This window comes from Cervus canadensis, chromosome 7 (assembly GCF_019320065.1).
Source record: "Cervus canadensis isolate Bull #8, Minnesota chromosome 7, ASM1932006v1, whole genome shotgun sequence".
NCBI lineage: Eukaryota > Metazoa > Chordata > Mammalia > Artiodactyla > Cervidae > Cervus > Cervus canadensis.
The window spans coordinates 10,929,715-10,955,414 of NC_057392.1; the positions used below are offsets into that span (position 1 = coordinate 10,929,715).

General features: G+C 37.4%; 1 protein-coding gene across 1 annotated transcript in view; it reads right to left on the bottom strand.

Moving 5' to 3' along the window:
- Positions 1-25,700, bottom strand: part of PPP2R3A (protein phosphatase 2 regulatory subunit B''alpha) — a 212,856-nt gene that overhangs the window by 45,141 nt on the left and 142,015 nt on the right. The gene's annotated exons all lie outside the window — the stretch shown is intronic.

Consider the following 25,700-nt stretch of genomic DNA (forward strand, 5'->3'; position numbering starts at 1 on the left):
TCTCAACAAAGTGGGTATTGTGGGACCATATCTCAACATAATAATGGCCACAGTGATAAATGCTTATATCAAAACCCAAGAAATATCTCAAACAAACAGCTGAACTTTAATCCTCCAGGAACTAGAAAGAGTAGAACAAATGAAACCCAAAAGTAACAGAAGGAAGGAAACAACAAAGATCAGAGTGGAAATAAATGAAAAAGAGATTTAAAAGATAATAAAAAGTCAGTGAAACTAAGAGCTGGTTCTTTGAAAAGATGAAGCTTTTCAGCTAACATTATACTCAGTGGTGAAAAGCTGGAAGCTTTTCCTCTAAGACTAAGAACAAGAAAAGGGTACTCACTCTTGCTACTTTTATCTATGTAGTACTGGAAGTCCTAGCTGGGACAGTTAGGCAAGAGAAAGAAATAAAAGCTAACCAAATTTAAAATGAAGAATTAAACTGTCACTAGGTGCAGATAATATTCTATATAGAAAACCTTAAAGACTTTACCAAGAGACTGTTAAAAACTAATAAACACAATAAAATTGCAAGATACAAAATCAATATACAAAAACCTTTTGCATTTCTACATAGTAACAATGAACTAGCAGAAAGAGAAATTAATAAATCCATTTACCACTGCATCAAGAATGAAGTAAAATATATGGAAATAAATTTAAATAAAGAGGTGAAAGATCTGTGTACTGAAAATCACAGGACACTGATGAATGAAACTGAAGCTACATATAAATTGAGATATTTCATTCTAATGCACTGGAATAATTAATGTTGTCAAAATGTTCCTACTACCCAAAGTCATCTACAGATTAAATGCAATTCCTATAAAAATTCCAATGACATTTTCCACATAAATAAAACAATCCTAAAATTTGTATGGAATCATACAAGATCCCAACTTGTCAAAGCAAACTTGAGCAAGAAGAACAAAATCAGAGCATCACATTACCTCATTTCAAATTATACTACAACACTATAATAATCAAAACACTATGGCTGTCACAAAAATAGACACGTAGATTAGTGGGACAGAATAGGGCCCTGAAATCAATCTACACATGTATGATCAATTGATTTATAACAAAGGAGCCAAGAATATACAATATACAAGAATATACAATGGGGGAAAGGACATCTGTTCAATAATGGGTATTGTGAAGAATGGACAGCTTTATGCAAACAAAACAAAACCGTACCACCTCTTACATTACACACAGAAACCAACTCAAAATGGATTAAAAACTTGAATATAAGACCTGAAACCAAGCTTCTAGGCTGTGATCTCCTTGACATTGGTCTTGGCAATGTTTTTTTTGGGTCTGACACCAAAAGCAAACCAATAAAATAAAAAATACATGAGTCAGCTACATCAGACTAAAAAGCTTCTGCACAGCAAAGGTGAGGTGAGATGAAGTCGCTCAGTCGTGTCTGACTCTGCGACCCTGTGGACTGTAGCCTATCAGGCGCCTCCGTCCATGGGATTTTCCAGGCAAGAATACTGGGAGTGGGTTGCCATTTCCTTCTCCAGAGAAACAGAGAAGCTCTGCACAGCAAAGGAAACCATCAAAAATAAAAAAAATAAAAAGACAACCTACTGAATAAAATATTTGCAAATTACATAGCTGATAGGGCATTAATATGCAAAATATATAAAGAACTTTTAAAACTCAACAGTAACAAAAACAAAAAACTGAAAAAATGGCAGAGGATCTTAACAGACATTTTCCCAGGAAGAGATAAGAATGGGGGGAAAAAAAAGAGAGATACAAAATGGCCAACAGGTACATGAAAAGATGCTGAACATCACTAATTATCAGGGAGATGAAAATCAAAATCACAATGAGACACCTCATACCTGTCAGAATGACTGTTATCAAAAAGACAACTGTTAGCAAGGATGTAAAGAAAAGGGAATCCTTGTGAACTGTGAAACATATATTAGTGCAGCCACTATGGAACACAGTAGGGAGTTCCTTAAAAAATTGCAAATAGAACTACCATATGATCTAGCAGTTCCACTTCTGGGTATTTATCAAAAGGAAAAATAACATCCCCAAAAGATATTTACCCCCTTGTTCACTGTATAGCTAATATATGGAAACAACCTATATGTCCATCAATGGATGAACAGGTAAAGAAAATATGGTATATACACACAATGGAATATATTTCAGCTATAAAGAATGAAATATTGCCATTTGTGACAACATGGATGGACACTGAGGGCATTATGTAAGTGAGTTAAGTCAGATCGAGAAAGGTAAACCCTGTATGATCTCACTTACATATGGAATTTAAAGACCACCACCACTACCACCACCAAAAACCAAAATCAAGAGATCACACGTAAGAGAACAGATTGGTGTTTGCCAGAGGTGGAGGGTACAGAGTGCGTGAAATGGCTTAAGGGGGTCAAATACTACAAACTTCTAATTACAAAATAACTCCTAGGGATATAATGTATGGTATGGTACCTAGAGTTTATAACACTGTATTGCATATTTGAAAGGTGCTAAATGAGTAGATCTTAGAAGTTGTCATCACAAGAAAACTGTAACCATATATGGTGACAGATTAAACAGACTTATTGAAATGATCTTTTTGAAGATCTTTTTGATCTTCATGAACAGTGAATCATGAAGTACATCAGAAATTAAATTAATGTTATAGGTCAATGATAACCTAAAAAAGGAAGAAAAAAAGGAGGTAGAAAAGGAAAAAGAAAGAAAAGACACAAATTGCAACTATAGTAATTTGATATGAGGCCAGTCTTTTTCCTGGGGGGAGGTAGGCCAAGAGACTTTATTTATATGGAATCATGAGAAACCCTGGGCTGGAAGAAGCACAAGCTGGAATCAAGATTGCCGGGATAAATATCAACAACCTCAGACATGCAGATGACACCACCCTTATGGCAGAAAGTGAAGAGGAACTAAAAAGCCTCCTGATGAAAGTGAAAGAGGAGAGTGAAAATGTTGGCTTAAAGCTCAACATTCAGAAAACTAACGGCATCCGGTCCCATCACTTCATGGCAAATAGATGGGAAAACAGTGGAGACAGTGTCAGACTTTATTTTTTTGGGCTCCAAAATCATTGCAGATGGTGACTGCAGCCATGAAATTAAAAGACGCTTATTCCTTGGAAGGGAAGTTATGACCAACCTAGATAGCATATTAAAAAGCAGAGACATTACTTGGCCAACAAAGGTCCGTCTAGTCAAGGCTATGGTTTTTCCAGTGGTCATGTATGGATGTGAGCGTTGGACTGTGAAGACAGTTGAGTGCCAAAAAATTGATGCTTCTGAACTGTGGTGTTGGAGAAGACTCTTGAGAGTCCCTTGGACTGCAAGGAGATCCAACCAGTCCATCCTAAAGGAGATCAGTCCTGAGTGTTCATTGGAAGGACTGATGCTGAAGCTGAAACTCCAATACTTTGGACACCTCATGCGAACAGTTGACTCATTGGAAAAGACCCTGATGCTGGGAGGGATTGGGGGCAGGAGGAGAAGGGGACAACAGAGGATGAGATGGCTGGATGGCATCATCAACTCGATGGACATGAGTTTGAGTAAACTCTGGGAGTTGGTGATGGACAGGGAGGCCTGGCGTGCTGCAATTCATGGGGTCGCAAAGAGTTGGACATGACTGAGTGACTGAACTGAACTGAACTGACAGCTGATTTATAATATTGTATTTGTTTAAGGTGTACAGCAAAGTGATTCAGATGTATGTATTTTTCAGAGTATTTTCCATTACAGGTTATTATATATACAATATATTCTGACTAGAATGATGTGGATTTATTTCTCGATCTGCCCATATTTTGACTTTTTAAAAAAATATTTTGAGTTGTATGAACTGTTTATATATTTTGGAAATTGACCCCTTGTTAGTCCCATCATTTGCAAATGTTTTCTCCCATCCCGTTTTTTTCATTTTGTCAATGGCTTCTTTTGCTGTGCAAAAGCTTTTAAGTTTGATTAGGTCCCCTTTACTTATTTTTGCTTTTCTTTCTCTTCCTTGGGAGACTGATCTAAGAAAATACTGCTACAACTTATATCACGGGATGTTTTGCCCAAGTTAAGAAGCCAGTCATTGAAGCCTGTACTTTCAAGGGCTTTGAGTCAGAAAAAAATTACCTTAATAATTTACTGTGGTTAAAAAGACCATTACATTTGCTTCTAAATCAGTTATTATTTGAGAGAGTTTCTTTAGAGCCCAGAAAATGTCACTTGCCAGAAGCATAATCAGTTTTCTCAATAGCCTTTATTATTTATTTTACAACATCCTTTATCGAAGAGACTATCCTTTCTTCATGTATGTTCTTGGCACCTTTGTTGAAGATCAATTGAACATAAATGCATGAGTTTATTTCTGGTTTCTCTATTCTATTAGTGTATGTGTGTATGTATGTTTTTATGCAATATGATGCTGTTTTATTATAGCTTTGTGGTATATTTTGAAATCAAGTAGTATGATGCCTTCAGCTTTGTTTTTGTTCCTTAAGATTGCTTTGTGCTCTTTTCTAGGACCATATGAATTTTAGAATTGTTCTTCTATTTTTGTGAAAAATTTCATAGGAATTTTGATAGGTATTGCATTGAATCTGTAGATAACTTGGAGAAGCACTGTTTTTTTCATTTAAACAATTTATTAAGGCATAATTAATATACAATAAATTGGACATATTTAGAGTATATAATTTTGATGTTTTGTTTTATATATATATATACACACACACACACATATATATATATATATAAAATAAAACTACTACTATAATCAAGAAAGCTACCGGGTCCCAGTGGTTAAGACTCTGGGCTTCCACTGCAGGGGCACAGGTTTGATTCCTGGCTGGGGAACTAAGATCCCATATACTGAGTAGCGAAAAAAAAAAAAAGACAGCAACCATATCATCGCCCCAAATGTTCTCCATGCATTCTGTAAGCCCTTCGCATGTCCCCGCCTGCTCACTGCACCCCGCCCCCAGGAAACCACCCGCTTCCTGCTGCACTAGGGTAGGTGTGACAGTGTGAGGGTTCTATACCCATGAACTCATACAGCACGCATTCTTTTATCTGGTCTCTCTCACTCACCGTAACTACTCTGAGATTCATCTGTGTTTTTTATATGCATCAGCAGTCTGTTACTTTTTACTGCTGAGTGGTCTTCAAGTTTGCATAATCAGTTCAGTTGCTCAGTCGTGTCCGACTCTTTGCCACCCCACAGACTGCAGCATGCCAGGCTTCCCAGTCCATCACCAACTCCTGGAGTTCACTCAAACTCATGTCCATTGAGCCAGGGATACCATCCAACCATCTCATCCTTTGTTGTTCCCTTCTTCTCTCACCTTCAATCTTTCCCAGCATCAGGGTCTTTTCCAAAGAGTCAGTTCTTCTCATCAGATGGCCAAAGTCAAAACTGGAGTTTCAGCTTCAGCATCAGTCCTTCCAATGAATATTCAGGATTGACTTCCTTTTTAGGATGGACTGGTTGGATCTCCTTGCTGTCCAAAGGACTCTCAAGAGTCTTTTCCAACATCACAGTTCAAAAGCATCAATTCTTCTGTGCTCGGCTTTCTTTATAGTCCAACTCTCACATCTATACATGACTACTGGAGAAACCATAGCTTTGACTAGATGGATCTTTGTTGGCAAAGTAATGTCTCTGCTTTTTAATATGCTATCTACGTTGGTCATAATTTTCCTTCCAAGGAGCAAGCATCTTTTAATTTCATGGCTGCAGTCACCATCTGCAATGATTTTGGAGCCCCCAAAATTAAAGTCTGTCACTGTTTCCATTGTTTCCCCATCTATTTGCCATGAAGTGATGGGACTGGATGCCATGATCTTAGTTTTCTGAATGGTGAGTTTTAAGTCAACTTTTTCACTCCCCTCTTTCATTTTCATCAAGAGGCTCTTTAGTTCTTTGATTTCTGCCGTAAGGGTGGTGTCATCTGCATATATGAGGTTATTGATATTTCTCCCAGCAATCTTGATGCCAGCTTATGCTTCATCCACCCACCATTTCGCATGATGTACTCTGCATATAAGTTAAATGAGCATGGTGACAATATACAGCCATGACATACTCCTTTCCTGATTTGGAACCAGTCTGTTGTTCCATGTCCAGTTCTAACTGTTGCTTCTTGACCTGCACACAGATTTCTCAGGAGGCAGGTCAGGTGGTCTGGTATTCCCATTTCTTTAAGAATTTTCCAAAAGTAATCAGTTTTCTTTTCTTTTTTTTTTTTTTTGAAACTTTTAGTATTTTATTCATTTTCATAGTTTTACAGTATTAGTAAAAATAATGGCCATTATAAATAAGTATAAAATGGAAGTTGATGAAAAAATAACCCCAAGTCTTCTTGACTCACACCCTCCCACCAAAAAACTAGCTAGTATATGGCAAATATCCTTTTCATGCATTATCTTTAGGCATATATTCACTTTGTAGTGGTGGATGGTTTAGTCGCTAAGTCGTGTCTGACTTGTGATCCCACAGACTGTAGCCTGCCAGGCTCCTCTGTCCATGGGGTTTTCCAGGCAAGATTAGTGGAGTGGGTTGCCATTTCTTTCTCCACAGTTTTCTTTTAATTTTGAGACCTGTCCATCTATCAGTTTCCTAGAGCTGCCTTAAAAATTATACCACAAACTATGTGGCTTTAAAAGTTTTTATCTTTCAAGTTCTGGAGGGAAGCATGGATATTTTAACAAGATTCTTCCAAAACATTAAGATGGGATATCCTTCCATTTTTTGTATCCTCTTAAAATTCTTTCATCAAGATTTTATATATTTCAGCATACAGATCTTTAATTTCCTTGGTCAAATGTATTCCTACGTGTTTCATTTCAATTGATGCTATTTGTACACGGGAAGATTTTCTTAAATCCCTTTTCAAATACGCTGTTGTCAGTGTACAGAAATGCAACTAATTTTTGTAGGTTCATTTAATATACTGCAACTTTCCAATATTCATTTATTTTTTTCTAACAGATTTTGTGGTCTTTAAGGGTTTTCTATGTATAACATTATGCAATTTGCAAAGAAAAAAATTTACTCTTTTCCTGGTCTGGGTACTTCTTCTTTACTTTTCTTGACCAATTATTCTGGCTAAGACTTCTACTTCAGTAAGTGGCAAAAGTGGGCTTCCTTGTCTTGATCTTAGAGGAAAAGCTTTCACCTTTTTACCACTGAGTATGATGTTCGTTGTGGACTTGTCATGCATACGTGCGTGCTAAGTTGCTTCAGTCATTTCCAACTCTTTGTGACCCTATGAACTGTAGCCTGCCAGGGCCCTCTGTCCGTGGGATTCTCCAGGCCAAGAATACTGCAGTGGGTTGCCATGCCTTTCTCCAGAGGATCTTCCCAACCCAGGGATTGAACCTGCTTCTCTTATGTCTCCTGCATTGGCAGGTGAGTTTGTTATCACTAGTGCCACGTGGGAAGCCTGGGACTTGTCATACATAGCCTGTATTATGTTGAGGTACTTTCATTCTACACCTAATTTGATGAGACTTTTTTAATCTCTTTAATTGAAAAGTTGTTCAATTGTGTCAAATGCTTTTCTGTATCTATTGAGTTGATCATATAACTTTTATCCTTTATTCTTTTAATGTGGCATATGACATTTACAGATTTGCATGTCAAACCATCCTTGCATCCTAAGCATAAACCCCACTTAATCATGGTATATGATCATTTTAATGTGTTGAATTCAGTTTGCCAGTATCTTGTTGAGAATGTCTGTATCTATGTTTATTAGAAATATTAGCTTATAATTTTCTTATCTCATAGTTTCCTTATCTGACTTTGGTAGAAGGGTAATGCTGGTTTCATAAAATGAACTTGAGAGTATTCCCTCTTCACTTTTTAAGAAGAGTTTTAGAATAATTTGGATTCATTCTTTCATTGGCAGAATTCAACTGTAAAATCATTAGGTCTTGAACTTTTCTTTCTTGGAATGTTTCTGATTTTTGATTCTGTCTCCTTACTCACTCATTACTGACCTGTTCAGATTTCCTTATTCAGTCTTGGTAGGTTGAATGTTTCAAGGAATTTATCCATTCTTCTAGGTTATCCAATTTCTTGCTATATAAGTATTTATATAAATCAACCCTGAATACTCACTGGAGGGACTGATGCTGAAGTTGAAGCTCCAATACTTTGGTCACCTGATGGGAAGAGCTGACTCACTGGAAAAGACCCTGATGCTGGGAAATACTGAGGGCAGGAGGAGTAGGGGGTGACACAGGATGAGATGGTTGGATGGCATCACTGACTCAACGGACAGGAATTTGAGCAAACTCCAGGAGATAGTGAAGGACAGGGAAGCCTGGCATGCTGCAGTCATGGGTCACAAAGATTTGGACACAACTGAGCAACTGAATGACAACAACAGCTACTACTGTTTCTCCATTTAAGTCTGATAATACTTGCTTATGTATTTAGGGGCTCCTACATGATAGGTGCATAAATACTTATGTGTTATATCCTCTGTTGGAATGATCTCTGTATCATTCTGCATTACCCTTCTTTCTCTTTTATTAGTCTTTATTTTAAAGTCTTTTGTCTGGCATAAAGGTAGCTAATCCAGCTTTCTGTTTCCATTTGCATTGAATATATTTTCCTATCCCTTAACTTTTAGGCTATGTGTGTCCTTAAAGCTAAAATGAGTCTCTTGTAGGAAGCATATCATACCATCTTGGTTTTAAAAAAAATTATTTATTTATTCTTTTTTGGCTGCATCAAGTCTTAGCTGTGGCATGTGAGAGTGCGCTGACTCAGTCGTCGTGGATGTGGGCTCTGTAGTTGTGGTGTGTGGGATCCAGGGCATCTGGGCTCTGCAGTTTGTGCAGAGCCCTCAGGCTTTTTCTAGTAGAGACATGTGGGCTCAGTAGTTGTGGCAGGCAGGCTTAGCTGTCCCATGCCATGTAGGATCTTAGATCCCTGGGTTCTTTGGTGGCTCAGTTGCTAAAGAGTCTGCCTGCAATGGGGAAGACCTGGGTTCAATTGCTGGGTCAGGAAGATCCCCTAGAGAAGAAAATGGCCACCCACTCCAGTATTCTTGTCTGGAGAATTCCATGGACAAGAATTCAATAGCCAACCTGGTGGGCTACAGTCCATGGGGTCACAAAGACCTGGACATGACTGAGTGACTTTCACCTTCATTTTCCAGGGATTGAACTCATATCTCCTGAATTAGAAGGCTGATTCTTAACCACTTGACCACCAAGGAAGTCCTGTACAATCTTGTTTTTAATCATTTCACAATCTGTGTTTTTTGGTTGGTGATTTTGATCAATTTACATTTAAAGTAATTATTTATTGGTACATCAAGGCTGTATATTGTCACCCTGCTTATTTAACTTATATGCAGAGTACATCATGCGAAATGGTGGGCTAGAAGAAGCACAAGCTGGAATCAAGATTACCAGGAGAAATATCAATAACCTCAGATATGCAGATGACACCACCCTTATGGCAGAAAGTGAAGAGGAACTAAAAAGCCTCCTGATGAAAGTGAAAGAGGAGACTGAAAAAGTTGGCTTAAAGCTCAACATTCAGAAAACTAAGATCATGGCATCTGGTCCCATCACTTCATGGCAAATAGATGGGGAGACAGTGGAGACAGTGTCAGACTTTATTTTTTTGGGCTCCAAAATCATTGCAGATGGTGACTGCAGCCATGAAATTAAAAGATGCTTACTCCTTGGAAGGGAAGTTATGACCAACCTAGATAGCATACTAAAAAGCAGAGACATTACTTTGCCAACAAAGGTCTGTCTAGTCAAGACTATGGTTTTTCCAGTGGTCATGTATGGATGTGAGCGTTGAACTGTGAAGTTGAGTGCCGAAAAATTGATGCTTCTGAACTGTGGTGTTGGAGAAGGCTCTTGAGAGTCCCTTGAACTGCAAGGAGATCCAACCAGTCCATCCTAAAGGACATCAATCCTGAATATTCACTGGAAGGACTGATGCTGGAGCTGAAACTCCAATACTTTGGACACCTCATGCGAACAGTTGACTCATTGGAAAAGACCCTGATGCTGGGAGGGATTGGGGGCAGGAGGAGAAGGGGACAACAGAGGATGAGATGGCTGGATGGCATCACCAACTCGATGGACATGAGTTTGAGTAAACTCTGGGAGTTGGTGATGGACAGGGAGGCGTGGTCCCCTGCGATTCATGGGGTCACAAAGAGTCAGACACGACTGAACGACTGAACTGAACTGAAGGACTTACTATTGCCATTTTGTTAATTTGTTTGTTTTTCAGTTCTGTTGCCTTTTTCTTCCTGTCTTCCTTCTTCAGTGGATGATTTTTTTGTAGTGATGTACCTGGATTCCTTTATCTTTTGTGTATCTATTATAGGTTTCCTATTTGTGGTTATCTTACATGAAAGATCTTATAGTGATGAAAGTTTATTTGAAGTTGACAACAGCTTAAATTTGACTACACACAAAATCTGTATGTTTTAACTTTTCCTCCCATCACATTTTATGTTATTAATGTCATAATTCATATCTCATATATTGTATATTCACTACAAAATTACTGTAGTTATACAGTTAAATACTTTCGTCTTAACTTTTAAGGCACAGTTAAAGTGATTTATGCTTTATCCATATAATATTAAAATATTCTGAACTTAACTATATTCTTATCTTTACAATGAGCTTTATAATTTCTGTTTTTATGTTAGTTGGCATCCTTTAAGGAATGGTTGAATAACTCTCTTTAGCATTTCCTGTAAGCCAGGTCTAGTGATGATGAACTCCCACAGATTTTATCTGGAAAAGTCTTTATCCCCCCTTTATTTCTGAAGTATAGCTTTGTCAAGTATAACATTTTTGGTTGAAATTTTTTTCTTTCAACAGTGTGAATACATCATGCCACTCTTTCTTGTCTGTAAAGTGTACACTAAGAAATATATTGCAAGTGGACTGAAAAAGAGAAAAGAAATACACTGCTAGTCTTATAGGGGTCCCCTTGTATATGATGAGTTGGTTTTCTCTTGGTGATTTCAAAATTATCTTTCAGAATCTGATTATAATGTGTCACGGTGAAGATCTCTTTATATTTTCTATATTTGAGATTCCTTGTGCTACATGGATCTGGATGTCTATTTCCCTTTCCAGATAAGTGAAGTTTTCTGTCATTATTTCTTTAACACATTACTGACGAGACACACGTCTTTTGTTACCCAAATGTTACTGACCGGAGGTGTATTGGTATCACTTACATAACAAATTGCCCACCACAGGCATTAGTTTCTGCAAAAATCCCCCAGTTAATAATGAGTTAAGTAAACTTTCTGCCTTTGTCTCTTTCTCTGTTCCTTCTGGGACTCTAATAATGCATATATTGTTCATTTTCATGGCCTTCTGTAAGTCCTGGAGACTTTTTATTCCCTTTTCCATTCTTTTTTCTCTGATTGGGTAATTTTAATTGACCTGTTTTATGCTCACTGATTCTTTCATTTGATTGGTCTGTTGTTGAAGCTTTCTACATACTTTTTCAGCACAGTAATTTTGTTCTTTGGTTTAGAATTTCCATTTGGTTCATTTTTATGGTTTCCATCTCTGTGTTGAACAGAGGTATTTTCTTCATGTATTGTTTACCTGATATTTGCTTAGTTGCTTATCTGTGTTCTTTCATAGCTCACTGAGATTCTTCAAGATGATTATTTTGAATTCTTTGTCAGCCAATTCACAGATCTCAATTTCTTTAGGGCCAGTAATTGGTGTTTTATTTACTGCCTTTGGCAGGGAAAGCCTTTCACCAGTCTGCCTGTTCAGAGATTCTAAACAGGTTTTCTGGTGGGGTCTGTGGGCAGGTTTGCTGCTGGAATACTTGGGTAGGCTGCACAAGTGCCTGGGTCTGTAGGTGAGTGGGCCTGTGCCTGGGTTCATATGGGCTGACCCAGTAAGACAGGGTCTTGAGCCTGATTGTGTAGGGACTAGCCTAGTGCTGGGATGTTACCTGATCCCTGTGGTACCTGAAACTTCAATCTGCAAGGCTAGATCCTGGGTCTCCAGTGTTGACGTCTACTGGCATTTGTTGGAACCTGGATTTCCAGGGTTGGTTTGTGACTGGGATGAGTCTGGGACCATAGGAAATGGCTTGGTGCTGGGTGAGTCTGGAGAATGGGTCTGTAATATCCTACCTGGAATCTGGGATTTCAGGGGCTGGTCTGGTGCTGAGGTGAGCCTAGAACTCTAATACAGGGGTGAGTCTGGAGCCTGGGGCCATAGGGGTTGACCTGGTGCTGAAGTGGGCTCAAAGGCTGGGTCTTTTGGTGCTGACCTGGAATCCTCAGCACTTGTGAATGTATTTTTGTTCACGGATAGTTGTTTAAATGGGTGTTTCTGCTAGGGGATGAGCAATCGAAATGCATATCTCATCATCTTGCTGACATCACTTATGGCTAAATTTTAAAATTACCATGTAAATCTTGTATTATATTTCAATTTCCGGTTATGTTGGACTTCTTAGATTGGTTCTCTAATTTTCATATTTGTCTCTATATTACTTCAATTTCCAGGGTTTTTTTTTTTAGTTTTATCTTGCTTTATCTTCTGAAAATTGTTTTGTTTTTCTTTCTGTTATCATAATTTTGATTTTCCAGAGTTCTCTTTTGGTTCTGTGAATGCTCCTTTTATTAAAAAGCACCATTCTGTTCTATGAGTTTAATTTCTTATCTCTGAGGATACTAATAACTGTATTTGTTGTTTTCGCTCAAAGTATCTTCTCCCTGAATTCTGTTTCATCCAAGTTACTTTCTCCCACTTCTATTTGTTTGGTTTCTATCTTTTAAGTAAGAAGTTTTACTTAGGTATTTAGTGCTTCTTTGTTCTCTGCTCCTATTTAAGAGTAGATGTTAAAAAACTGACTGGAAGTTCTGGCTTATGGGTTTGTTGACGTTGAACCTGACTGTAAAACCATCTGGCTGGTTTCTTTCCTTGGGGATGAGTCAGTGTCAAATTTTCAGGTCTTTTATTCTTGGGCTGCCAGATTCTCCAGAAAAGCATCTTCTTGTCTTCTGCCTAGAGGTTCAAGACAGGCTGCCAGAATTAAGGTTCAGAGAGGAAGGAAGACTGGACATTTTATTTTCAGTATTCATACACTCATTTCATCTGTTTTCAGTATCGCAGCCCCACCTTCAATTGTGCCCAGTGTTCCCTAGTCCAGAGGCTCTCTATACCCGCCAGGGAATAAGGCACCAGTGTCCTGCCTTGGCAGAGGAGATGATCTGGAGGTTAGCTGTTTCTTTAACAAGCTTTCTAAAAACTCTCCGGATTTTTGGTTTTATCTTGCAGTTCAGTTCAGTTCAGTTCAGTCACTCAGTCGTGTTCGACTCTCTGTGACCCCATGGACTGCAACACGCCAGGCCTCCCTGTCCATCGCCAACTCCTGGAGTTTACTCAAACTCATGTCCATTGAGTCAGTGATGCCATCCAACCATAATCCCTCTCCTATTTCCAGCATTCCTGCTACCCCCTCAAGTCCTCAATGTTTGGAGGTTTTTGCGATATATCTGATTGCCTCTTTGTCTCTTCCTGTAGTGGTGTAGGTTTCAGGTAGTCTGCTAAATTTATTTACTTTCTGGTTTCCAAATCTTCATTATTATTTTCTTTTTTTCCTTATAAAAATCTTACAAAAATTCCTTATAAAAACCTCTGTATTGTCATTTTGATGGAATATCAAGAGGGATTAAAACTACTACATGTGGTTATGTTGCTATCTTCATTTGAAAACTTATCCACACTCAACTATGACCATTTTATCATTTAGCAATGTCACTTTGAGTAGCAAGTATAGCCATATTACTGATTTATCATATAATAAGAAAATAATAGCATTAAATGGTAATAGAGAACAATATTTTTCTATGAAGAGCCAGTGATTCACGGTAAAGTAAAGCTTCTCAAGAGAAGGTTCTAAGAGACTCTCGGATAAATTACCATTTGTAGGCTTTAAGCTATACTGAGAAACCATATACTTACTGGTTTTAAAAAATCTCTTTTGAGAAGAGAAAGGTAAAAATAACTAGGTTGTAACTATTAATAGTTTTCACATACATCATACTAAAATTCGTGATGCACCTTTATTCTGAAAGATAAATTTTACATTACTGAAACAAACTAAACATGTAATATTTGCAAAATTCTTTTCAGAAATCTATTTTATTTTATTTTTTCAGAAATCTATTTTAAAAATTGTACCAGCATCATGTTTAATATTACCATCAAAGAACACAGGAAACATTCATTGGATCCAAAAACATGAGGTAAACGAGTTTGGCTGTGGTGAATTCCAGTCATATTACATCTACTTGCAGAGTTTGAATACTGTCCCACCTTGAAACATTGTGAGAAAAACCTTGAGGAGACAGATCTCCTGAGCAGAAGGCTACAATAAATGTGGTAATATGTGGCTCTTGTACCGCTGTATCATTGCTCTTTTAAGTAATAATGTTTTGAACAGTACAAACAGAAGCAGTAGACTGTCCTTTGACTGCTCTCTGAGGCCTCCTGGTGACTTGAAATTCCTTTTTACTTATCTTAGGATAATAAAAAATTAGGATTATAGGAAGGAAGGAAGTCGGGATTTTGGCAGTTATCTAATAGGACTTCAGTGAAAGGCAACTCATTTTACTGAGAAATATAAACTAAAGTTAGTTGCATTTTCAATCAAGAACTAAGTTGTTGTTGTTCATTCGCTAAGTTATGTCTGACTCTTTGCGACCCCATGGACTGCAGCACACAAGGCTCCCATGTCCTTCACTATCTCTCAGAGTTTGCTCAAAGTCATGTCCATTGAGTCAGTGATGCCATCCAGCCATCTCATTCTCTGTGGCCCCCTTCTCCTCCTGCCCTCAATCTTTCCCAGCATCAGGGTCTTTTCCAATGAGTCTGCTCTTTGCATCAAGTGGCCAAAGTACTGGAGCTTCAGCTTCACTATCAGTCCTTCCAGTGAGTATCTAGGGTTGACCTGCTTTAGGATTGACTGGTTTGATCTCCCTACAGTCCAAGGGACTCTCAAGAATCTTCTCCAAAACCACAGTTCAAAAGCATCAATTCTTTGGCACTCAGCTTCCTTTATAGTCCAACTCTCACATCTGTGCATGACTACTGGAAAAACCATAGATCTGACTATACGGACCTTTGTTGGCAAAGTGATGTCTCTGTTTTTTAATAAGCCGTCTAGGTTTATCATAGCTTTCCTTCCAAGGAACAAGTGTCTTTTAATTTCATGGTTGCAGTCACCATCCACAGTGATTTTGGAGCCCAAGAAAGTAAAGTCTGTCACTGTTTCCACTTTTCCCCCCATCTGTTTGCCATGAAGTGATGAGACCAGATGCCATGATCTTAATTTTTTTAATGTTGAATTTTAAGCTAGCTTTTTCACTCTCCTCTTTCACCCTCACCCAGAGGCTCTTTAGTTTCTCTTCGCTTTCTGCCATTATAATGCTATCATCTGCATATCTGAGGTTGTTGATATTTCTCCTGGCAATCTTGATTCCACCTTGTGAGTCATCTGGCCTGGCATTTTGCATGATGTACTCTGCACAGAAGTTAAATAAGCAGGGTGACAATATATAGCTTTGACCATACTCTTTTCCCAATTTTGAATCAGTCTGTTGTTCCATGTCTGGTTCTAACTGTTGCTTCTTGACCTGCATACAGGTTTCTCAGGAGACAGGTAATGTGGTCTAGTATTCCCATTTCTTTAGGAATTTTCCACAGTTTGTTGTGATCTACATAGTCAAAGGCTTTAGCATAGTGAGTGAAGCAGATGTTTTTCTGGAATTTCCTTATTTTTCCTATGATCCAGTGGATCATAGGCAATCAGGAAGTGTGCATAAGCCTCATCTTCATTCATCAGAGGGCAGACAGAAGAAGCAAGAACTACAATTCCACAGCCTCCAGAATGAAAACCACAATCACAAGAACTAAGTTAAAGAGTCTATATAATAAATAAGGTTAAGATGAATTCACTCACAGATGAATGGATAAAGAAGCTGTGGTACATATATATAATGAACTATTACTCAGCCATAAAAAGGAACACATTTGAGTCAGTTCTAATGAGGTGGATGAACCTAGAGCCTATTAGACAGAGTGAAGTAAAAGTCAGAAAAATAAAATATTGTATATTAACACATATATATGGAATCTAGAAAGACTGTACTGATGAACCTATTTGTAAGGCAGCAGTGGAGATGCAGACATAGAAAACAGACTTGTGGACACAAGAGAATGTGTAATGAATGGAGAGAATATCATGACAACATATACACTACCATATGCAAAACAGATAGCCAGTGGAATTTGCTGCATGATTCAGGGAGCTTAAACCAGTGCCCTGTGACAACATAGCGGGGTGGGATGGAGTGGAAAGTGGGAGTGAGGTTCAAGATGGAGGGGACATATGTATACCTATGGCTGATTCATGTTGTATGGCAGAGTCCAACAAAATATTGTAAAGCAATTATCCTTCAATTAAAGCTAAATAAATTAAAAAAGAACCTGATGACAAATTTCTTTTGTTTCTTGCAGGGTAGCAGGCAGTGAAAATAATGGAGTCAGTATTACATGTAATGCCTCTGGTTCACTGAAATTTAGCATCGTGAGGTGTGTGACTCAAAGTGCTCTATGTTGCTGCTTTATCACACCTCATTATATCTGACAGTTTTACAAACTCATCTTTAATGTTATGCCAATAAATAAGTATAAAGTGTGCCAATATTGCATGGTGTTAGAAAAAAAACAAACAAGGGGCAGGGATTAGTCTTTTAAGTTAAAGCAGTTAACTTCAGAGTTTGCTTTTTAATCTAGATGATGTCATTTAAACTACTTTATCAATTTGCAAAACCAAAAATACAATGTTTTGTTTTCTAATTTAGATAAATCTTATGTTCAATTAAATGTCTTCCTGGATTAAATAAAAGTTACACAGTTAATTAAAACAAACAAAAATAAAGCTAAAGCATACACTTCAGTTCTTTGTAATAGCCCATAAAAGAGAAACAAAGCACACAAAACAAGTGGCAAATAAATTGCCTTGATATCTGCTGAAGTCACATGAGAGCTGCTTTTAAATATTTGAAAGAATATCATGTGATAGATGAATCTGATGTAATTTTGTGAGTATTAGCATAAAAAGGATCAATGCACAAAAAGAGAAAATGTTTTTAAGCTCAGAGCTAGGAAAAAAAAAATACCTCAGTAGATAGCTATTTGTCCCTGAAAGTTTTGAACAGGGTCTGCTGGAGGGTTTAACACTTACAGGACATGTTCAGAGGAAGTTTTCTTATTGAAAATTATAGATACTCTCTAAAGTTCTTTTCCAATATAGATTTAATTCTTTTCTTTCTAACAAAGGCAATATTTTTTTAGGTCTAGAAGGAATTCATTGTAGGAAAATTGGAAAACAGGAAAACAAAAGCAACAACTACCCAGAAAGAATCAGTGTTAAATTTTTGGTATATTTGCCACCAATTTTTGGTTTTAAAGCATTAATTATCTTCATTAAAGACTGTACAATTTTAGACATAAACAAGGTTATCTTTTGGCTTGTCCCCAGGCTGATGAAATTAAGTTCTGAACTAGAGATGTCTTATCATTGGTATAAATTCTTATATGCTACTGATGAAGCAAGTTATGGGGAACTTCATGATTACTTAGGGAATAACTAAATGTATATTCCTTTGTATACTCAATATACATAATTTAGCACCTATAACCTTCAAAGGCACTGGCCTAGTGTCCTCAGACATAAAGGTGAATGGCATAGTTGCTGGAAAGGATACCTAATCAGAAGGCCAAGGGAGAAAGCAGAATGTGACAAACAGCCAGATCAGAAGGATGCTTAAAGGCATACCAAAAGAGTATGCCTTTGGTTGCAAGAGCCTGTCCACAAAAATAATCTAATCCAAAGACACTTTCCATATCCAACCCTGACAGAGCCAGGCATAGGAAAGACTCATGATCACAATTTTCTAAATAGTATTTTACACAGCACTCATTGCACTTTACAGAGTATATTGCTTCTTTCATAAAATACATTTTTTTTCTACCCACGTCATTTGTAAGCCACAAATCTATAAAGTGTTGCCTACTATATTTTAAACAAGAGTTTGATGTATAGATCTCTTCTTCATTACTTTGAAACAGTGAGGTTTAACTGTTTTCTCATCACATTCTGCTTTTGTAAGATAATATGAAACACTGAGAACAAATACACTGGGTGCAAAGTAAGTTCCAGTAGGAGCCAAGAAAACAAATTAGGCCAATGCCTGATCTTGAATCTGTTAAACAGTAAGGAATTTCAGGACACCAAGAGAACACTCTTTCAGGGATTCCATAGCCTAGTTGGAAAGAAGATAGGCAAACGTGCTGTCTCATATGATAGGTCATACCTTACAGTGGTAAACAGTCCAGGATTTGGAGTGATATAGACCTGGACTTTAATCCAAGCTAGGTCACTTACTAGGCCTGCAATCTCTCAGAGTGTTTGTTTTCTCAATTGCAGAATGGGAACATTGACACCTAAAGTCATAGAGATGAAGATTAAATAAGCCATTACATATGAAACACTTGTTACCTGGCAAAGAATAAAGCTTCAACAATATCTGAACTGTTAGGTAGAAGAAAGGCAACATATAAGGCAGAAAAGAGGAATAAAAGAAAGCTTTTGACTTAAAGACCTCTTTTGGCAATATTTCTATAAATGAAGATCCAGTTATGTATCTCAAGATGTGAAAAGTTGATCTGAGGGGGTCTGCTTCCAGTAATAATGAAGTAACTGTTTGGATTAACCATCTCACTGAGAAAATCTGGAGTAAAATTCCTTCTTGAAAGCACTGAACTATTAACTGGGCCGTGAAGAATTATGGTGTCCAGATGTAGAAGGAAATCTAGAAAGGAGGAGCCTAGCATTTGGGAATATCTTTCCTGTAGGGCTTCAGCAATACGTGAACCGAGAACTTCCAGATGTTCAAGCTGGTTTTAGAAAAGGCAGAGGAACCAGAGATCAAACTGCCAATATCCGCTGGATCATTGAAAAAGCAAGAGATTTTCAGAAAAACATCTATTTCTGCTTCATTGACTATGCCAAAGCCTTCGACTGTGTGGATCACAATAAACTGTGGAAAATTCTGAAAGAGATGGGAATACCAGACCACCTGACCTGCCTCTTGAGAAACCTGTATGCAGGTCAGGAAGCAACAGTTAGAACTGGACATGGAACAACAGACTGGGTCCAAATAGGAAAAGGAGTATGTCAAGGCTGTATATTGTCACCCTGCTTATTTAACTTACATGCAGAGTACATCATGAGAAACGCTGGGCTGGAAGAAGCACAAGCTGGAATCAAGATTGCCGGGAGAAATATCAATAACCTCAGATATGCAGATGACACCACCCTTATGGCAGAAAAGTGAAGAGGAACTAAAAAGCCTCTTGATGAAAGTGAAAGAGGAGAGTGAAAAAGTTGGCTTAAAGCTTAACATTCAGAAAACTAAGATCATGGCATCTGGTCCCATCACCTCATGGGAAATAGATGGGGAGACAGCGGAAACAGTGTCAGACTTCATTTTTTTGGGCTCCAAAATCACTGTTTATAATAGCCAGGACATGGAAGCAACCTAGATGCCCATCAGCAGACGAATGGATAAGGGAGGTGTGGTACATATACACCATGGAATATTACTCAGCCAATTAAAAAGAATTCAGTTCTAATGAGATGGATGAAACTGGAGCCCATTATACAGAGTGAAGTAAGCCAGAAAGATAAAGACCAATACAGTATACTAACGCATATATATGGAATTTAGAAAGATGGTAATGATAACCCTATATGCAAAACAGAAAAGAGACACAGATGTACAGAACAGAATTTTGGACTCTGTGGGAGAAGGCGAGGGTGGGATGTTTCGAGAGAACAGCATCGAAACATGTATATTATCTAGGGTGAAACAGATCACCAGCCCAGGTTGGATGCATGAGACAAGTGCTCGGGCCTGGTGCACTGGGAAGACCCAGAGGGATCGGGTAGAGAGGGAGGTGGGAGGGGGGATTGGGATGGGGAATACATGTAAATCCATGGCTGAATCATGTCAATGTATGACAAAAATCACTACAATATTGTAAAGTAATTAGCCTCCAACTAATAAAAATAAATGAAAAAAAAAAAGATGCTTACTCCTTGGAAGGAAAGTTATGACCAACCTAGATAGCATATTAAAAAGCAGAGACATTACTTGGCCAACAAAGGTCCATCTAGTCAAGGCTATGGTTTTTCCAGTGGTCATGTATGGATGTGAGAGTTGGACTAAAAAGAATGCTGAGCGCCGAAAAATTGATACTTTTGAACTGTGGTGTTGGAGAAGACTCTTGAGAGTCCCTTGGACTGCAAGGAGATCCAACCAGTCCATCCTAAAGGAGATCAGTCCTGGGTGTTCATTGGAAGGACTGATGCTGAAGCTGAAACTCCAGTACTTTGGTCACCTCATGTGAAGAGTTGACTCATTGGAAAAAACCCTGATGCTGGGAGGGATTGGGGGCAGGAGGAGAAGGGGACGACAGAGGATGAGATGGCTGGATGGCATCACCAACTCGATGGGCATGAGTTCGAGTAAACTCCGGGAGTTTGTGATGGACAGGGAGGCCTGGCGTGCTGTGATTCATGGGGTCACAAAGAGTTGGACACAACTGAGCGACTGAGCTGAACTGAACTTCCTGTAGGGCATCAGCTGATTTTGGAAAAGGGTCTGAGAGGTTGAGAAGTTGAGCTTTGACTTACTAGTATCCTGTTAATGATTTTTGAGTCTATCTTTATGAGGGATGTTGGCCTGTAGTTTTATTTTCCTGTATGTGTTTGTTGGTTTTCGTATCTAGGTAATGCTGGTTTCATAAAGCAAGCTGGGAGTTGTTCCCTCCTTTTCAATTTTCTGAAAGAAGTAGGGCAGAATTTGGTATTTTTTCTTCAGCTGTTTGGAAGAATGCAATAGTAAAATTATCTGGGCTGAGATGTCTTTTTCAGAAAGCTTTAAACTATGAATTCAGTTGTCTTTAATAGATACAAGACTATTTGCATTATGTATTTCTTCTTGGACAACTTTTGTTAATTTGTGACTTTAATGAAATTAGTCCATTTAAGTCACCACATTTATGTATGTGTATGTTATTCATAGTATTCTTTTACCTTTTGAATATCTGTTTCTCTTGATACATGCTTTTGGACCCAAGGATTACTTAGCTCTGTGTGTTTAATTTCCAGTCACCTTTCTCTTATTGATTTTTACATTAATCCCATTATGATCAGAGAATATACTTTGTAGTATCTCAACTCTTCTTTTAAAAGAAACAGGTTTACTGAGATAGAGTTCACATATCATACAATTCATCCATATAATATGTATAATCCAATGGTTTTTAGTATATCCACAGAGTTGTATAACTATCACCAAATTTAACTTTCATCACCTCAAAAATGAAACTCCAAACCTATTAGCACTTATACCTCATCCCTACCTCCCTGCCCTCACCCCTCCAGGTCCCTCATGGTCTAGACAACCATTAGCCTACCTCCTCTATTATAGATTTATCTGTTTGGACAACTCATATAAATGTATTCACACAATATGTAGTATTTTGTGATTGATGTCTTTTAATTTGCATAGTATTTTCAAGATTCAACTATACTGTAGTATTTATCAGTATTTCATGTTTTTTATTGCTGAATAATGTTAGATTACATGGATATATCACATGTGTTTATCCATTTATTAAATTGATAGACATTTGGGTTGTTCCACATTTTGGCTACTAAAAATAGTGATGTTATGAAAATGGATGTATAACTCTTTGTGTGAATATATTTTCATTTCTCTTGGGTATTTTCCCAATACTGGGCAGTGAAATTCCTGGGTCCATGGTAACACTATAGCCATCTGAGGAACTGCCAGTGTTTTCAATAGTGGCTGCTGCATTTTATACTCCCAATAGCAGTGTATTAGGGTTCTGATTTCTCCATACCCTTGCCAACACTTGTTTATTACCTGACTTTTTATTCATAGCTATCCCAGTGTGTGTAAAGGGGTATTTCACTGTGGTTTTGATTTGCATTTCTTTGATGATAGTGATATCAAGAATTCTGATATGTGCTTATTGGCCATATAGATACCTTCTCTGGAGAAATGTCTATTCATATCCTTTGTTCATTTTAAAATTGAGTAACCTATTTTTTTATTATTGAGTTGTGTTATTCATACATTCTAGATACAAGTCATGTATCAGATATATCATCTGAAATATTTTCTCCCATGCTATGGGTTATCTTTTATGTTTTTGCTGTTGTCTTTTGAAGCATGAACTTTCAAAATTTTGATGAAGTCCAATTCCTTCATTTTTTTTCTTTTGATGTGTTTTGGTGTCAGCTAAGAAACTGCATCTAACCAAGGTCATGAACATTTATTCCCATACTTTCTCTTGAAAGTTTTATAGTTCTAGCTCTTGCATTTGGGTCTGTAAACCATTTGAGCTAATTTGTTTTGTATAATGTGAGGTAGGGGTCCAAATTAATTCTTTTCCATGTGGATATCCAGTGCCTAGCAACACTTGTTACAAAACATTTCCTCTCCCCCAATGAATTGTGTCTTAACATCCTTGTTGAAAATCAATTAGCATAAATGTAAGGATTTATTTCTGGACTTCTAATTTAATTCAATTTATGTTTGTTTATCTTTATGCTAGTATTACATGGTCTTTACCTCAGCTTTGTATATTTTGAAGTCAGAAAGTATGAATCCTATAATTTTATTCTTTTTCAAGATAGTTTTGGTTACACTGATCCTGATCCTTTTGTATTTTCATATGAATTCAAGATTCAGTTCTTCTCTTATTGCAACAACAACAAAAAGTAGCTGAGATTCTGAATCTACAGATCAGTTTGGGGAATACTGCATGCTAATATTAAGTCTTCTGATCCATGAACATGGAATATCTTTGTTTCATTTAGATATTCCTTAGTTTCTTTCAACAATATAATTCTCACAATATAAGTTTTATACTTCTTTTGCTAAATTTATTCCTAGATACTCTATTCTGTTTGTTGCTATTATATTTATTTATTTTTATTTACTTTTGGCTGCTCTGGGTTTCGTTGCCATGCGTGGACTTTCTCTAGTTGCGGTGAGCAGGGGATACTCTTCATTGCAGTCCAAGAGTTTCTCGCTGTGGTGGCTTTTCCAGACTCTAGGTGTGCTGGCTCAGTAGCTGTGGCACATGGGTTTTGTTGCTCCACAGCATATGGGATCTTCCTAGACAAGAAAATGAATCTGTGTCCTCTGCACTGGCAGGCAGATTATAAACTACTGGATCAGCAGCAAAGACCTGCTGCTATTATAAATGGAATTATTCTCTTAATTTCAGTTTTGGGGTTTTCATTGTTCATGCACAGAAACAGATTTTTATAAATTGATATTATATATCAATCTTATAAACTAATTTTGTAAATTGAAATTAACTTTTACTAAGTTCTAACAGTTTCTTGGTTGATTTCTTAGGATTTCCTATATACAATATCATATTTAAACAGTTTTCCTTCTTCCTTTCCAATCTGGATGCTTTTAATTTCATTTTCTTGTCTGATAATTCTGTTTAGGATCTAGTGTTGAACAGAGCATACAGCTTTGTCTTTTTCCTGATCTTAGGAAAATAGCATTCACATTTGCACTATTAACTAGTTATTAGCTGTGGATTTTTCATAGATAAGCTTTATCAGGTCAAGGAAATTTCTGTCCATTTTTTAACCATTTTTTCTTTTTTAACCATGAAGTAGTGTTAGACTTTCTCAAGTGCTTTTTCTGAGACTGCTAGAATGAACATACGGTTTTTATCCTTTGTTGTATTAATATGATACATAGATAGATTTTTACGTGGTAAACTAACCTTGCATTTTTGGGAAAAGTCTCGGTCATGATATATTTTTCATATTTTGCTAGATTAATTTTCCTAATTTCGTTATTTTTGTATCTATATTCATAAAGGATAGTCACAGTTTTCTTGTTAATGTGCTGTCTGGTTTTGGTATCTGGGTAATACTGGCCTTATAAAATTAATTTGGAAGTGTTCTTTCTGCTTTTGCTTTTTCAAAGAGATTGTAAAAAATTGTTATTAAAAAAAAATGTTTAGTAGCATCTTTTAGTGAAGCCAGATCAGTCTAGGATTGTTTTTCCTATTCAGATTTTTAATTTCTTCTTGAAACAGTTAAGTAGTTTATGTCTCTCCAGGAATTTGTTCATTTTGTCTGTTAGTTAATTTGACAGTATCAAGTTGTTATATGTAATACATATACTATAATCCTTTTCATTCATGTATGGTCAGTAGTCATGTTCCCTCTTAATTCTGACCTTAGTAATTTGTATGTTCTTTTTCTTTTGATCAGTATTTGTTGTTGTTCAGTACCTAAGTTGTGTCCAACTCTTTGCAACCTTATGGACTTAAGCATGCCAGGCTCCCCTGCCCTCCACTATCTCCCAGAGTTTGCTCAAAGTCATGTCCACTGAGTCAGTGATGCTATCTAACCATCTCATCCTCTGCCATCCCTTTCTCCTTTTGCCTTCAATCTTTCCAGCCTCAGAGTCTTTTCCAATGGGTTGGCTCTTTGCATCAGGTGGCCAAAGTATTGGAGCTTCAGCTTCAGCATCAGTCCTTCCACTGAATATTCAGGGTTGAATTGTTCCTTTAGGATTGACTGGTTTGATTTCCCTACAGTCCAAGGGACTCTCAAGAGTATTCTCCAACACTACAGTTCAAAAGCATCAATTTTTCGGCACTCAGCCTCCTTTATGGTCCAACTCTCACATTGATACATGACCACCGGAAAAACCATAGCTGTGACTATACAGACATTCGTCAGCAAAGTGATGTTTCTGCTCTCTAATATGGTGTCTAGGTTTGCAATAGCTTTCCTTCCAAGGAGCAAGTGTCTTTTAATTTCATGGTTACAGTCACCATCTGCAGTGATTTTTGGAGCCCAAGAAAGTAAAGCCTGTCACTGTTTCCACTTCCCCTTCTATTTGCCATGAAATGATGGGACTGGATGCCATGATTTGGGTTTTTTTAAAGTTGAGTTTTAAGCTAGCTTTTTCACTCTCCTCTTTCACCCTCACCAAGAGGCTTTTTAGTTCCTCTTTGCTTTCTTCCATTAGAGTGCTATCATCTGCATATCTGAGGTTGTTGATATTTCTCCTGGCAAAATTGGTTCCAGCTTGTGAGTCATCTGGCCTGGCATTTTGCATGATGTGCTCTGCATAGAAGTTAAATAAGCAGGGTGACAATATACAGCTTTGATGTACTCCTTTCCCAATTTTGAACCAGTCTGTTGCTCCATGTCTGGTTCTAACTGTTGCTTCTTGACCTGCATACAGGTTTTCAGGAGACAGGTAAGGTGGTCTGGCATTCCCTTCTATTTAAGAATTTTCCACAGTTTGTTGTGATTCACACAGTCGAAGGCTTTAGTGTAGCCAATGAAGCAGATGTTTTTTTGGAATTCCAGTGCTTTCTCTATGATCCAGTGAATGTTGGCAATTTGATCTATATATGGTTCCTCTGCCTTTTCTAAATCCAGCTTGTATGTCTGGAAGTTCTAGATTCATATACTGCTAAAACCTAGCTTGAAGGGTTTTG